The sequence below is a fragment of the Spermophilus citellus genome (genome assembly GCF_964194105.1).
Source record: "Spermophilus citellus genome assembly, chromosome: 15".
NCBI classification, from domain to species: Eukaryota; Metazoa; Chordata; class Mammalia; order Rodentia; family Sciuridae; genus Spermophilus; species Spermophilus citellus.
Genome location: NC_138195.1, coordinates 68530744 through 68545167, shown reverse-complemented (window position 1 = coordinate 68545167; position 14424 = coordinate 68530744). Strand labels below are relative to the sequence as shown.

At 34.4% G+C, this 14424-nt stretch overlaps 1 protein-coding gene and 1 pseudogene across 3 annotated transcripts in view; both read left to right on the top strand.

Annotated features, from left to right (window-relative positions):
• The window catches only part of HPSE2 (heparanase 2 (inactive)), a 705647-nt gene that overhangs the window by 268130 nt on the left and 423093 nt on the right, over window positions 1-14424 (top strand). The window lies entirely within an intron of this gene.
• On the top strand, window positions 1637-1976 carry LOC308634490 (cAMP-regulated phosphoprotein 19-like; annotated as a pseudogene). The gene has a single exon. The product of its transcript is annotated as a cAMP-regulated phosphoprotein 19-like (transcript).

The following is a 14424-nucleotide window of genomic DNA, read 5'->3' as shown; positions in this document are numbered from 1 at the left end:
ACCAATGACTGTAGACCAAAGAAGCTCCCCTCAAAATTCACTTCTCTCTAGCCAAAGGACTAATAGAACAATGTAGCTAGACAAAAAACTTACAGAATAACTACTCTGTCTTAGCCACCACCACAAAAATTTGCCCTACTGTTCATAATAACAAAGGCCAGGTGGAAAGCCTAGATTTCCACCTTCATGAGCATTTAATGTGGTTCCCCACCACTCCTGCCAGGATGGTGTCTAAGTAGGGAAACTGGACTTTCATTCCCATTGCCTGGTATTGATATGACTTTTTCCCCTTTTGCTGCAGTGTCAGCGGAGCCTTTGAGCAACAATAACTAATACCCCTACCCAGAATTAATGAAGAGCCTTCCTTAGGCATCAATGTAGGCTTAGTGGTCAACTTGGACTTTTAACTACACTTGGCAATAAAGCAGTAGTGCCCTCACTTCCCATGCCAAAGCAATGCGTTTAAAAAGCCAGTAAAGTAAAAACAGGTTTAAACTGGGTGCAATGGCATGCATCTGTAGTTCCAGCTATTCAGGAGGTTGTGATAGGAGGATCCTTTGAGCCTAGTGAGACCCCCACCTCCAAAACAAAATTAAATAAAACCAAGAGAAGCAACAATAACAAAACCAGAATGTTTAAATAAGATCTAGAGTTTTATAACATGAAAATTTCTAGGTTTCAATAGAAAATTGAAAAGAAATCAAGATCTCAAAATGAACAACAACAAAATAGACAATCTATAGATAAAAAATTAGATTTAACTAAGAAAAATATTATAATAGTCATGAAAGAAATGCTTCAGTGAGAAGCATTTCTCACTGAATTTTGAAACAAATGAAAAAATAAAATAAAATCCCTACAAAGTAATGAAAGGCATAAAGAGGAACCAAATGGAAAATTTAAACACTGAAAAATGCAACAACTGAAACAAAAAGCTTAGTTGATAAGATTAAGAGCAGAATGGAGAGAAAAGAGAAAAGAACTTAATGAACTGGAAAATATCAATAAAACATAACTTCAAAAGGGTGGAAGAGAAGAAGAGAACATCGTCCTTAGAGTTTTGGAGAGAACAGGATGAGGATGATAAAGTACTTGAAGATATAATGGTTGAAAATTGCTAAGATTTAAACCTGAAGATTCAAAAAGCTGAGTGAACTTCAAACTAGTCTAAAGAATCCACACCAAGATACATCATGATTACAGAGAATTTGTGGTGAGCAGACCTATTCTAAACGAATGGCTAAAGGAAATTCTCTAAATGGAAGTAAAATGACAAAACAAGAAACTTGGAACATTAGATAGGGAGAACGTAGAAAGCAAAAATATGAGTTTAAATACAATAGGCTTTTCTCCTCTTGAATTTAATTTTTTTTTTTGCATATAAAGCAAAACTTATGACAACTCTGATGTGATTCTAGGGTAGGTAGAGAAAATATTTGAAACAAAACAGAGGGGGGTAAAGAAATATAAAGCGAGTAAGATTTCTTTATTTCACATGAACTGGTAAGATGATAACACCAGTAGACTAGGATAAGCCACATGTATGTATTTTAATACCTACAACAACCAATAAAAAGCTATAATGAAGAGATACATTCAAAATCACTGTAAATATGGGCTAGACAGAGAGAGTGCTATGCCTGTGGAAGTCCCTGAGGCAGCCTCAACAGAGGAGAAGTAGGAAATGGAAAATAAAATGACTAGTCTGGAGAAAACTGAAGAAGCAAAATTGAAGGCAAGATATCCTCATCAGGGACAAAAGTCTGGAAGTTCAGTTTTTTTAAGGAAATTATTGTAGAAAGGGCAAAAAATATTTTGACTCTGGGAATTGCAACATAGAAAAAGCAGCGATGAAAAACAAGCAACTTCCCACTGTAGCCCCAGATAATACAGAGGTCACTGGTGACCACATTCCCTCTCCACAGCAGCTTCCTCAATGGAAACCATCCCTTGTTGCTAGCAAGCTGGCTGGCTGATTAAAAGAGCTGACCTACATGAATTTTCTAATTCCCATTATTTCTCCTTCATATGTTATTTATTCACTTTTTATTTCCTTTCATTCACTAAATCATTTGAGACTGTTGGCTTTGCAGATAGTGAGAGTATATGCTGTGATTGTAAGGGAAAATACATGCGAAGAGGTTTTGATTAGTTTTAACAGTACACTGATGAAAAGGATGTGTTAGAGCAACATAAGTAATCTACTTGAAAATATATATCAATGTATAAATCCCTGAGGAAAACTAACATAAATACCTATACATGAAACTAAATCAACATACAAGACATTGAAGAGGTGAAGATTACTGTATGATTAAGACCTGGCTTTTTGAATCTCAACACTTGGAAAAGGGAAACAAAGACTTTTCATATCATTAGAGAAAAACACAATCAATTTGGAGGAAAATAAATGTAAGAACAAGAACAACAACAAAAAATTTTATATATTACCTAAGTCCTAGTGTAGGACCGGTTCCAACAAGTAACAAGCAAATTTTACAATTTTAATGTTTGGGTCTTCCTCACTTCATCTTAATTATAGCTATGTATGTTTCTTTTATTTAATGTAACCATGTAACCTCTGTATTGATTTTGATTTTTTTTTTTTTGGTACTGGGGATTGAACCTAGGGGTGCTTAACCACTGAGCCACACCCCCAACCGTTTTTAATATTTTATTTAGAGACAGGGCCTCTCTGAGTTGCTTAGGGTCTTGCTAAATTGTTGAGGTTGACCCTGAACTCAGGTTCCTCCCACCACAGCCTCCTAAACCATTGGGATTACAGGCTTGTGCCACCATGCCTGACTGTATTGATTTCTTCTGTATTTTCCTTTTGGATTTTGTAAAGCAGAAGTTTAAGACCATAAGTTGGAAGAAAATTCACATAATTCAAACATAAATAGAAGGGACTCCAAACGATTTGTATAATTGTGCTTGAACTTGAATGGCCTTAAGCCTGTTTGAGTTTTAATAATAGAATTTTGCTTGGGCAATATTTGTCCATTCTGGTGTGATTTATGTGACTTCAGTACTTAACAGCTGCCCTTGAAGCTGGTATTCTTATTTAGTTCTGTAGTGTTAAAACCTTTTATTGTTGAAGATGTGAATGAAGTATGCATGTGCATCGACTGTTGAATTCACTTTTGTGCCATTTTTGTACATACAGTAGTTTTACACAAAAGTCACTATAAATAAAATAGAATTCTTTTTAAAAAAGTTTAAGTAGGGGCTGGGGTTGTGACTCAGAGGAAAAGCACTCACCTAGCAAGCATGAGGCACTGGGTTCAATCTTTAGCATCCCATAAAAATTAAATGGAGGCATTGTGTCCACCTACAACTAAATGTTTAAAAATGTTTAAAATGTTTTAAAACAAAAATGTTGATAAATTAAAACAAAAAGTTTAAGTAACTAAAAGAAGGTAAGAAGAAAACAGAGAAACCAAAAATATAACAGGAAGTGAGAAATGAAATGGAAGGCTTTTAAGCCCTAAGATATCAATAAATACACTAATTAAAAGACAGAAACTGGAGCAATAGATTCTAAAACATGACCTAACAACGTGTTGTCTCCAGGAAACTCATTCAAATGCAACAATATAGGCTGGTTGAAAGTAACAGAATGAAAAAACAAAGTATACCATGAAATATTTAATCAAAGGAAATCAGAACTAGTTATAATAATGAAACCAGAATTGAAGACAGGCAGTCAGTGCAGATAGGCAAAGGTTCCATCCACAGAATGGAGGCCAGTTTGGGTCCAGGAAATAGGGTCTGAGGAATTGAAATGTCAATGCCTTCAGAGGCCTTCCTCTACCCTTATCAAGATAACCTGCCCCTGCTCCAACCTGTTGCCAAGATAACCTATTCCAGGGATTGTCTCTCCCTACAGGGAGTTGTGAAAGTTATTGTGAAAGTTGTTAATTAATGTGTCCTGGGTCCCCTTCCTGCCAGGATCACTCCACCTTGGCCCCTCCAGCCCATCTGCTTCTCACGTTTTGGCCAACTCATCTGGGCCATCTCCTGGGCCTAGTTACATATGCAGGAAGGAGCGAGATAAGAGGAAGAGAGCAGGAGAACAAAGTAAGCCTAGGATATATAGAAAAGGGAAAATGCTCTTACTTCTTGGAATACCAGGATACCAGTTATGTCCCCCTTCTCTTCCGGAAGAAGTCTATGTTACCCCTTTTAAAATAAAACCTGCTTTATATGCTTGCCTCTGTGTACTCCTCTAATGTTACACTTCAACATGTGAGGAATCAGAACTTGTTACTGTTAACCGGCAGTATCAATAATATCAGACAAAATAGACTGAAGCAAAAAAAAAAAAAGAAAAGAAAAATTACCAGAAACAGAGAATACAGAGTGATAAAGGTTCAATACACCAAGAAAACATAACAATTCTAAATGTATATGAACCAAATAATGGAGCTGCAAAGATATGAAGCAAAACCTTATAGCACTGAAAGGAGAAATAAATTAATCCATAATTATATTTGGATACTTCAACACCCTCCTCTCAAAAATTGATGGAACAACTAGACGCAGAATCAACACTATATATATATATATATATATATATATATATATATATATATATATATATATATATATTTCCATCAAAAAATATATATATACACCTCAGCAGTACCTAACCAAGAGAATTTAATAGATTTTTAATAGACTTTTATAGAGCATTTCACCGAACAATAGTAGAACACACATCCGTTTCCACAACCCACAGTCTAGATACTCAAATATCAAGGTAGACCATATCTTTGGCCATGAAACAAACTAAACAAATTTAAAAGAATTGAAATTATACAGATTGTGGTATTCAGTTGTAATGGAAAGAAACTAGGTATCAATAGCAGAGGGATGGCAGGCAATTTCCCGAAATTTTGGAAAAAAATCAATAAACAACACACTTTTAACAATTCATGAGTCAAAACAATAAGTTCCATGAAGTTTAAGATAGTGCATTATTAAGCTGCATAAAAAAGAAAATAAATCAACATGTGTTAGATGCAGCTGAAGCAGTACCTAGAGGAAGACTTACAGCGCTAAAATGCATACATCAGAAGAGTCTCCAGTCAATAATAATAATTTAAAAAACCTAGAGGGAAAGAAATATAAGCTAAAAGTTTAAGGAAGAAAATAATAAAATAAGAGCAGAAATAAGTAAAATTGAAAAAGAAAAACAATAAAGACAAATCAGTGAAATAAAAAGCCAGTTCTTTGAAAAGAACAATAAAATTGACAGACTAACAGAAAAAAAAGAGAGAGAAAACACAAACAACTTTATATACATAAATTTGACAAGTTAGACTAAGTGGACCAATTCCTCAAGAAACATAAATTACCACAACTCAACCAAAACAAAATAGCTAATTTGAGTATCTGCATAGCAATGGAGAGAATTGATTTTATAATTTTAAAACTCCAAGACAAACATTTCTATTATCTAATGATTTATTTGGAGAATTAAATTGAATTAGCATCAATCTTACATAATTTTTCCAGAAAATAAAAGCATTTCGTATTTTATTTTATGAATATTTTTATTAAAGCCAAAAAGTACAAATAATTTACAGAACAAAGTCTAAAATTAATATAGATGAAAAGAACTCCTTAATAAAATATTAACAAATAAAATCCAGCAATATATTTTAAAAATATACTTCAAAGTCAAATGGGGTTTATTCCAGGGATGCAAGGCTCTTTCAACACTTGAAAAGCAATCAATGTAACCCACTCTATTAACAGATCAAAGAAGAGATTTGATTTATCAAGTGATACAAAATAGCATCTGAAAAAATCCAATATTGCCTATGATAAAACTCAGAAAAATAGGAATAGAGTGGAACTTTATTAACTTGATAAAAGATATCTACCTAACCTATATTTAATATACTTAAACCCATACTTAACAAAACCTATACTTAATATGCATTTAGTAATGAAAGACTATATGCTTTTACCCTGAGATTAGGAGCAAGTCAAAGATGCCTGTTTTTACCACTCTTATTCAACACAATGCTGGAAATTTAAAACTCTGCAATTAGGCAAGAGGAGGAAATAAAATCCATATAGAACATAAATTAAATAAATACTGTTCCTATTTACAAATGACATGCTTGTCTATGTAGAAAATCTGAAGGAATTTACAAACCAAAATCAAAATAAAACCTGAAAAATGGGCTTATCAAGGTTGTAAGATACATAGTCAATGTATAAAACTTTATTGTATTTATTTATATACACCAGCAATGAACATGTATACATTAAAATGAAAAAAATAGAGTATCATTTATAATTGTTTGAAAAATTGAAATGCTTAGGTATAAACCTAACAAATATGTATAAGCTTTGTATGTTGAAAATTATAAAATACAAATGAAAGAAATAAAAGAAAATCTAAGTAACAGAGAAAGATACCATGTTCATTGATTGGAAAACTAGATATAGTAAAGATGTCAATTTCCTACAATTTGGTGTACAAGTTTAACACAATTTCTATCAAAATTTCAGAAAAAGTTTTGTAGATACAAAAGAATTATTCTAAAAGTTACATAAAAATGTAAATAAAGTAGAATAAATAAATGAATTTTGAAAAAGAAAATAAAGTAGAAAGACTGACTAACTTCAAGATTCTTAGACAACTACATTAATAAAAAATGAGCAGTATTGGCAGAGGGAAGGACAATAAACCAGTGAACAAAAACAGAACCTAGAAATAGCCCCACACAAATATGCCCAATTGATTTTTGACAAAGGTGTAAAACAATTCAATAGAGGATAGGTTTTTCAGCAAATGGTGTTGGAGCTCTTGAGCATCTTAGAGGAAAAAAAAGGACCTCAAACTTCATCTCATACCTTATATAAGAATTAACTCAAAATTGATTACAGAATTAAAGTGCAAAACTTAGAACCATACACCTTCCAAAACAAACAAAAAATCTTCAGGCTCTAATATTGACAAAATCCAGAATCTAGGGCTAGGCTGGAAGTTCTTAGATTCAACACCAGAAACCACACCTAGAAAAATTGATAAATTGTAGTTGGAGTTTGTTAAAATTAGAATTTGTTCTATGAAAGGTCTACTTAAGAGAATAAAGAGACAAACTATAGGGAGATGTCTTTTTGTTTTTTCTTTCCTTCCTTTCTTTCTTCTTCCCCTTCTCCCTCCCTTTCTTCCTTTCACAGTACTGAAGTTTGAACCTAGGCTCCCACATGCTAGATAAGTGCTCTACCACTGAGCTACATCTCCCAGTCTAAAGAAAAACTGTAGGTGGGAGAAAGTATTTGTAAACCACATATCTGACAAAAGACTAGATTCTAGAATACAGAAAGAACTCTCAAAACTCACCAAACTAAGTTAGAAAACTATCAAAAGACAGATATTTCAACAAAGAGGAGATACAGATGTCAAATAAGCATGTGATATCTGATATTATTAGTCAGGAGAAAATGCCAATTAAAGCCACAATGGTATATTAATGAGATATCTGGACCCATCAGACTGGCTAAAATTTAAAATAATGATAACAACAAATGTTTGTGAAGATGCAAAGAAATACTAATTGCTGATGGGAATGTAAAATACACAGTCACTCTGGAAAATAGTTTGGCAGTTTGTTAAAAGAAAATTAAGCATGTTTTTTAATTTGGCAGTTTGTTAAAAAAAGAAAAATATAAGAAATTTGATCCAATAATTATATTCCTGGACATTATCCTGGAGAAATGGAAATATATTCACACAAAAACCTATGCAAAATTGTAGTAGCTTATTTGTAATAGTTCAAAACTTTAAACAACCTAGATGTTATTCAGTAGGTTAATCTTTGAACTACTATGGTGCATTCAAACCACGGAATACTGTTCAGCCCTGGAAATTAATGGACTATTGACACACAACATCTTGGATGACTTTTTGGAAAATTATTCCGAATGAAAAAAACAACTAATCCTGAGAGGTTAACATATTATGAGATTGCATTTACATAATCTTCTTGAAGCTAAATATTATAGAAATGGAGAACAGGTTAGTGGTTGCCAAGGGTGAAATTTTTGATGGAGAGCAAAGAAGAAAAATGGATGTGGCTATAAAAGGAGAACTTGAGGGATCCTTGAGATGATGGAAATGTTCTGTCTTATTTGTATCCATTGTCAGTGTTCTAGTTATGATGAAGTACTATAGTTATAAAATATATTATCATTAGGGAAATTGGGTAAAAGGCACATGGGATCCCTATGCATCAATTATTTCAATTACAAGTTTAGTTAAAATGAATTTATAATTTAGTTAAACAAACAAAGTAGTTCAAGGTAAAGGGGACTGGGGATTCTGGACTTATTTGAAGAAAGGGGGTATAATTTTAGAATGTTCAAAGAATGTCTAATTCAAACAGTGACATATGAGCTAGGACCATCATAGTTCATTTTCTGTTGCTAGTAACACAATGTTACAGACTAGCAAAATTTAAAGAAAAGAGGTTTATTTTGGCTCATAGTTCTGAGGGGCTAAATTTGAGGGGCCACACTAACTAGTTTTCTTTATCAGCTTTCCATTACTATGACAAAATACTTGAGATGATCAAGGTTTCTGAAGAAAAGGTTTATTTTGGCTCACAGTTTGAAAGGTTTCAGTCCATGGTTGGTTGGTTCTGTTGATTTTGGGCCTGTGGCAAGACAGAACATCATGGTGGGAAATGTGTAGTGGAACAAAACTGCTCACTTCCTGGCAACTGGGAAGCAGTCCAGTATCCTATTATTCTCTTTTAAAAGCACATCCTCAGTGGCATAAGTTCCTTCCACTAGGTCCCACTTCCTAAAGGTTTCACCCTTCCCGATTGTGCCACAGACTAGAGATGAAGCTTTCAATACATGGGCTTTTGGGGAACCTTCCATATCTAGACCATAGAACTAGAGTATAGAAAGAAATAAAGGATAACAGGTAGCTCAGAGAGCCAGGTTTGGATTCTAATGGAAACATTATCCAAAATTGAAGTAGTTCCATAAGGCCCCACTTTCACTTCTACTGGCCATAGTTAAAGCAGAACATACCTGTATCCATGGGTTCTGAGTATTAGACTTCAGATCACTCCTGCTGGTGCCCATTAAAACTACATGCCTTCACCATCACTTCTACGAGAACACCAGTTCCACATACACAGTGCCACTCTCTTCATGCTTTTCTCTATATAATTCAAATCTCATGTGGTTGTTTCTGATTGGCCATTATTTGAAGGAGAATCTGAGAAAATCTATTTTCTTGAAATGAGATTCATAATGTGAAGTTTCTCTTAACATAGGAAGAATTTTCAAAAGATGCTAGGCAGCCCAAAATGACAAACAACCATAACGGTAACCTGGTGTTTTATATAACCCTACTCTTGCCCAGTCCAGTCCCCCGAAGTGCACTATCCAATTTAGTAGCTACTAGCAACATGAACTTAATAAGCACTTAAAAATATTTATTTTGAGAATAAAACTTAATAAGCACTTGGCTAGTGTGTATTGAGATATGCTATAAGAGTAAAATACACATGGGATTTTGAAACTTGGTATAAAAAATTAAAATTTCACTAAAAGTTTTATATTAATTACATGTTGAAACAAGTTTTAGTTATGTTGGTAATTAATTTATATTGTTATTCAATGTAATAATTCTTATTTTTACTTCTTGTGTTTAATAGAAATTTTAAAATTACAAACCTAAGTTGCATTTGTGACTCACCATTATAATTCTGTCGGACAGAGTAAGTCTGGAGTACAGATCTTGAATTTAGTGCTTCCTTATAGCTAAACACTGGCATGTAGTAAATTTTCGCTTTCTAGTTTATAATTACCAAGTTTTACTTTAAAAGAGGAATAAAAGCGTAGATAATAGAACATCATGGAAGATATTAAACTTAATAAATTTCCCTTCACTCAATGGAGAAGGACTGTGACTGCACTGATTTCATAAAATTTCATCACAGGGCACTGGTCCCAACTCCTGAAGAATAGACTTTGAAAAAAGAATGTCTGTGCTGATAAGTGACGTCACAGTTGGGCAAAGGAATATGTGCTAATGAACCATGCAAAGCTCCAGTCACTAAAGTTTGGGGTTTACAGATGTGTTTTTATGGATCCTTATTTACCATGAACATTTAGATGGTAATTGGAGCACAAATCGTCTGTTAAAATAGTTATTTCAGCTTTCCCCTGACCATCATAATCTTCTGGTAATCCCTCTTTTGGCCCTCTCCAGCTGTCTGTCCCTTATTCAGAGAGAGGCCAGCTTCCCCTTTGCTGTCGTGAGTGAAGGCTGAACCTTAATGTGTGGCCACTTACATAGCTTCTCAGCTTTCTCGTCAAAAAAGAGGCCAAACCATTTTATATGACCACTGGCTTCTCCAAGTGTGGATAAGCAACTCTGTCCACATCCAGAGCAGATGCTTCTGCTAACAATGATGACATAAATAAATAATTTCCAGTTACTGAGTACTAAGTCCATGCCAGGAACTGTACTAAATGCTTTATCTGCCTTGGCAGATAGCAACAATCCTCACAACAAACATGCAAGGAAGGTACTATTACTATATTCAATTTACACACAAGTAAACTGATGATCAGAGAGAAGACGGGAAAACGTTTCTGAAGTCACCCAGTTTGAGAACCTAATGGAGCCAGGATTTAAACCAAGTGTGTAGGAGAAGTATACTTAACTACTACGCCAGACTGCCTCCCTTGACTAGAATTCTTATGTGTTGACTTGAGGCAATGTCATCCAAATATTCTACTGGCAGCTGGATGAAGCTGCTTGCAGCAGGAAAGGCAAATTCTCCTGAGAGGGTAGATGAATGTGTACTCCAGAGGAGACTATGTTGTCTGCCTGTATTGCCTGTGCCCCTGGGGCTCAAAGAGGAGACTATGATTATTTAAGTTGAGAATTCACTCAGTTCAAAATAAAATTCTTATGGATAGAGTTTTCACTATTTTTAGTTCAATCCAGCTTTTATGGGAAGTTTAATCTAATTTAATTTAATTATATGAAATGTTAGTAAAAGATGTTCTGGAAGTTAGAATAGAACATATGACCCAAGGGAGGTGGGTAAGTCAATAATAAAATGTCTAATTGTGAGGGCTGTTGTAACACTGGGCTAGGTTGTATCATCTTGGAAAACCCTAAGGATCAGTTAGATTTCTGTTTTCCAGGGGTGGTTTAGGTGTGAGATTCTCTGAGGAGGAACTCACATTTCCTTGTGATTCTTATTCTTAGTAAACTTACTTAAACTGTCAGTTCAGGTCTTTTGAGAAGCAGACACCAAAAAGGGTGTCTCTCTTGGACGTATGTGAATTTTATTTTGAGAAACATCCTGGCAGAGTTAAGTTTGAAAGGTGTAGGAATAGACAGCAAGAACCTTCAACTGGTGATGCACGTCTGACACCTATGGAAGGAGAAGGAGGAAGAAAAAGAACTGAGCAGAAGGAGCCTCAAGCCACAGTGAAGTTCTGAGTCCTGGCCAGGTGGTAGGGAGCTTTAAGCAAAAATTCTCCATTAGTGAAACCCCATATTGTAGGGGACTGGCCTAGCTCTACTGCACCTTCTGTGCTTAGTCATTGTCTGGGTGGGGGGGGGGGTTGGGATGGAGAGCCTGGCTTCAGTGTGAATGCTGCCATGAATCTAAAGGTACAGCAGCTGGAGCCCATCAGAAAGCTTTGCTTCTAGCAGCAGGTTCTCTTGAAGGGATCTGAGCAGGGCATCTCAATGTCTGCCCAGTTACACATTGCCTTGCCAAACAAACATTGTCTTAAAATTTACTATCCGTGTCAAGTGAATCAAGAAGCAGTCTTTTCATTTCAGTGGAATTTTCTTCTAAAAGTAAATGCCCTAAAATCTAAGTCATTATCTATAAAAATCCCTTTATCTCTTCCTTTCTAGACACCAGATCCAACTTTCTAGACATTTTTTTTAATCTGTTAAAACTTTGCCATGTTTGTATCTAATAATTTTTCTAAGTATTTCAAATTTCTATCCTTATGTGAGCAGAAAGAACACTCTTATACATACTTCTCAATTTTATTTTTCTATAAACATTGACTAATCTAAAATGATTGTTAATTTTGTCTCTTGAATATATTTAAAATTTATCTTTTCTCTGTTCCTTGTGCTGTTACATTAGCTGTTTCCTCATCCTCACTTTCTTACATTATTTTAGCAGCTTTCTATCTATCCTCCTTGCCTCTAGTTTTGTTGTTGTTTAGTTCACCTTCCAAACAATTACCAAACACAGATATAACCTTTTTAGAGAATTTCAATGACTTTAGAAGGAAATAAAAAACAAAAACATCCAAGCTCCCCAGCATTAGAGGCCATTCACAAACTTATTTCTGGCCCCCCTTACTAACTTTTATCTTCTATTCCTGCTCCACTTTCTCTTCAGTGGTATGGAATCAATCTGCACACTGCCTACCTATATAAATTTCTTTCACAGGATATACTTATCTTTGTCCATTTGACACACTACTACCAAAAATCTGCTCAGATACCATATTCTTTTTGAAGTTTTTCCTGATTTCTGGTCACCCACTCCTCTGCAGTCTGTAATTAGAAGCTCCATATTTTGTATTATAGCTACTTATCTTCTTCTCTCAAAGGCCCAGGCTGAATTTAGTTTTATTTACCACCATTGCAAATAGTGAAGTGCTTAGCCCATGAGGGGTATTCAATAAATATTGGTCTAACAGAACCAAAATTTAATTGCAGTATTTGTATTGCCCACAGTGTCCACCACAGAGTCTTATTGAACAGATATTTGTGTAATGAATAAAATGAAAATATACCTAAGGAATCATAAGAAACTCAGTTTCAATATTCAGTAAATGAATTTGTTGACATTGAGGTTTACATCTTTTTTTATTGGTGCATTTTAGTTATATAGACTAGGTTTCATTGTGGCATATTTATATATATATATATAATAACACACTTTGATATCCACCCAATATTACCCTTTCCATCATCTTTTCTCCCTTCTCCTGATCCCAACCCTTCCCCTCTAATAGTTTCCCTCTAATAATCTCTGCTACCATCGTGTCTTTTTTGTTTTTTTTTCCCATTTCTCTCTAGATTCCATATGTGATACTTGTCTTTATGTATTTGTCTTATTTTACCTAAATAATAATCTCCATTTTCCTGCAAATGTTCTTCTTCTTTTCCTTTTCTGTTTTCCTCTTTCTTCTTTCTTTCTTTCTTTCTTTCTTTCTTTCTTTCTTTCTTTCTTTCTTTCTTTCTTTCTTTCTTTCTTTCCTTCCTTCCTTCCTTCCTTCCTCCCTCCCTCCCTCCCTCCCTCCTTCCCTCCCTTCCTTCCTTCCTTCCTTCTTTCCTTCTTTCTTCCTTTCTTCCTTTCTTTTGATTGAACCCGGGGACACTTAATCACTAAGCCACATCCTCAGCCCCCTCTTCTTTTGTTTTGAGACAGTGTCTCACTAAGTTGCATAGGGCCTTGTTAAGCTGATGAGGCTGGCTTTGAACTTGGGATCCTTCCTCTTCAGCCTTCCAAGTCATTAGGATTACAAAATGTTCTGCTGTCTATGTACCACACTTTCTTGATCCATTCATCTATTGTCAGGCATCTAGGCTAATTTCATAACTTGGTTACTTTGAATTGTGTTTTGATAAACATGGGCATGCAGGTATCTCTATGCTGACTTTAATTCTTTTGGGTCTATATGAAACAGTGGAACAACTGGGTTATATGGTGATTCTATTTTTAGTGTTTTGAGGAAACTCCATAATGATTTCCATAGTGGTCATACTAATTTACAATTTTACTAATAGTGTCTAAGGGTTTCTTTTTTCCTACATCTTGGTCAGAATTTAGTATTTTTTATATTCTTGTTGATAGCCATTCTGACTGGAATGAGATAGAATATCAACATAGTTTTGATTTGAATTTCCCTGATGACTAAAGATGTTGAACATTTATTTATATGATGATTGATGGTTTTCCATCTTCTTTTGAAAAATATCTATTCAGTTCACTTGGTTTATTGATTGAATTTTTTTCTGTTGGTGTTAAGTTTTGAGTTCTTTATGTATTCTGGATAGTAATTCTCTGTAGGAAGAATAGCTGGACAAGATATTCTTTCATTCTGTAGGCTGTCTCTTCACTCTTTAAATGTTTTCTTTGTGGGCAGAAGCTTTTAAATTTGATGCAGTCCCATTTGTCAATTCTTGCTATTATTTCCTGAGCTGTTGGAATCCTATTCGAGAAGTCGTTGCCTGTGCCTATGTCTTGAAGTATTCACCCTGTTTTCTTGTAATAGTTTCAAAATTTCTAGATTATATTTACATCTTTGATCCATTTTGAGTTGATTTGGGTACAGGATGAGAAATAAGGATCTAGTTTCAATCTTCTAAATATGATTATCCAGTAT